Source organism: Lactuca serriola, chromosome 3, assembly GCF_051521515.1.
Source record: "Lactuca serriola cultivar US96UC23 chromosome 3, Lser_US96UC23_V15, whole genome shotgun sequence".
NCBI lineage: Eukaryota > Viridiplantae > Streptophyta > Magnoliopsida > Asterales > Asteraceae > Lactuca > Lactuca serriola.
In genome coordinates, this window is record NC_136410.1 from 228,900,007 (window position 1) to 228,902,475 (window position 2,469).

Here is a 2,469-nt window from a genome sequence, read left to right on the forward strand (position 1 = left end):
TGATGCATTATTATGTCTCATAATTAATGTATGTCACTTGTCAAACTATTAATTTTCGATTTTAAATTTCCCACTCTAATTACATTAAATTAATAAATTAGAATAAAAATTAAAATAAAAATAATACAAATTATAAAATGATATAATTTCATATATTTATTTAAATCAATGATTAAAATTTATATAGTTAAAAATATCTCTTAATTAATAATTTTTTAAAGATAATTGATTAATAATTTTGAACTTTTATTATAAAAATTTAATTAATTTTAAAACATGGTACAGGTATAAACGTACCATAAACGACTTGCTTCCTTCCTCCAATAAAAAGAGTGTGGGCGGCCGTTTTTAACATAGATGGTGTAAGCAGCTTGGTTGCTTCCTTCACACCGCCTCACCGTTACCTCCTAGCCTCATGCTTATCTCATGGTGGCGTCTGATACTTAATTGTAGGGTTTTCTTCATTGTCGATAAACACAAGATTTTCCAGGCTGCTTGCCACATTCGACTTCTTCTTTGCCACCTCAAATAGCTTAATCATCGGAGGTTACACGTGGACCCCATTTTAAAGGGTCATTTGTTCTATAAGCATTAGTTATGTTCCAATACAACGCTATATGCTTCTTCTCCAAGTGGATTAAGGTAATTCCTTTTTTAATCTTATATTCATCATTTCTTGATTTCTCCTTCCTTCGCCTAAAAGAGGTCAGTCAGGACCGTCTCAAGATCATTCCTCATTTACATCTTTCCGGTCAACTGACGTCACCACCAGCCGGAATAGTTGATGTCGCAGCTGTCGGGACAACTAATTCAGTTAGGGTGTTGCTGTCTTATTTAATTGATGGTCTGAATTGGGACTCGTTTTCTATCTATGCTTACACAACCCTCTTCCATCAACGTCCATAATCATAAATGCTACTCTGACATATCTCTATTTCTCCTTTGCCTCCTCGTATCGACCCTTTCCCAGGCTGCATTCTTTCTTAATTTTTTTTAATAGAATTAAGGGTATGTTTAGGTTTTCTAATTTGATTATGTTTAATTTGGCTTTCAGTGCTTATTTGAGCCCTAAAGTGATGTCTTCTTTCTCCAGAAGTTCCCTTTTACGTGATTGATCATGTTTGGATTTTAAAATGAAGAACCGTAATCGACTGATATGTTGATTGTTTGATAGTTTTTGTTCTAATTTTTTGGTTTTGGTGGTTTAACGGAATCAATCCTACAGTCTGGTGCGCCCATTTCGATTGTCAAAATTGATGCCATGGAAGCCCAAATTAAGGTGATTTTTTCCTATTTTTTGCATGATTGATTATTTATGTGCTTGAAATCATTGTCATGTCAAATTATTGTAAATGGTAAGTTTCTTTTCATGTTAAAGAACAGAAAGTATCTACTAGAAAATTCGGTGTTGATATTATCACATTAGAAGAGATTTGGCTGTGATTAATCAAAAAGAGCAACTCAACTTTACCCTTGTGTTGTAATCAAGAGAAAATAGGGTTTTTGAAATCTTCTATTGCTTACAAATAGATGCTAAATTAGTTTCTTTATTTTTCTATTTAACTTCTATATTTATTTTTGATTTTTAAGTTAAAGGGCATAGTACAAAGTTTGGTTTTCATATTGAGAGAAAGACTTTTGTTTCTATTAAACCATAAATGTATGCATTTTACCGAAGTTGTACTAATTTATCTGTTGGTTATTCAAATAGAGTAAATCTGTGGACAGAGCCATTAATGCTCTGAAGGAAGAAGAACCTGATCTGGTTTTTACATTTGAACCAGGTTCTAACCAAGCTTTGAAATAATATCAGATGAAATGGATAACGCTAAACAATTTCTGGTATTGTCAACTAAACCAAAAAAAATGCTTTCAGGTTCATTTGAATTGAATTTTTCATCATAAAAGGGTATTATTTACTCAATTGGAGTAAGTTTGTATATATGTGAATCAAATTTTCTCTATTTTAGGCCCCTCCCTGTCTACTTACTGTTATTTTTCTTATGTCTTTTGTAATCTCAAGTCACTTGTGTATTTTGAAGCAATAATCATTGACTTACTGGAGTTAATTGAGTTGTTTGGTATAATATCACGACATAATTTGTATTAACCTTTGAATTTAAAGATTACAAAAACAACTTATTTGGTGTCTGAGGTATAAACTTTGGTATTCCCCTTTATTTCAAATTGATTTTGTTGTTTAGTTTCATTATAATTGTTTTAAAAAGAGAGGTCCTACATAAAGTAGGTTAAAGTTCAATCTTAGTGAGCTTGATCTACTGTAATTGCATTTTGTTGAACAAGAGTAATTTCTAATGAGCTAAGTTGCACGTAAACAAATATTGCAATTGGAAACGGATACGGAAACGGAAACGAGAAACAGCGAAACCCAAAAAATCAAGATATGGATACGGCAGAGATACGACAATACAAAAATATGTGTGTGTGTGTGTGTGTGTGTGTATATAT

At 31.8% G+C, this 2,469-nt stretch overlaps 1 long non-coding RNA gene across 1 annotated transcript; it reads left to right on the forward strand.

Moving 5' to 3' along the window:
- The first annotated feature begins 465 nt into the window (after positions 1-465).
- Positions 466-2,178, forward strand: LOC145094820 (uncharacterized). Its single transcript, XR_013703584.1, has 2 exons — positions 466-1,279; positions 1,712-2,178. It is a non-coding gene; the product is annotated as an uncharacterized LOC145094820 (long non-coding RNA).
- Positions 2,179-2,469: the final 291 nt, after the last annotated feature.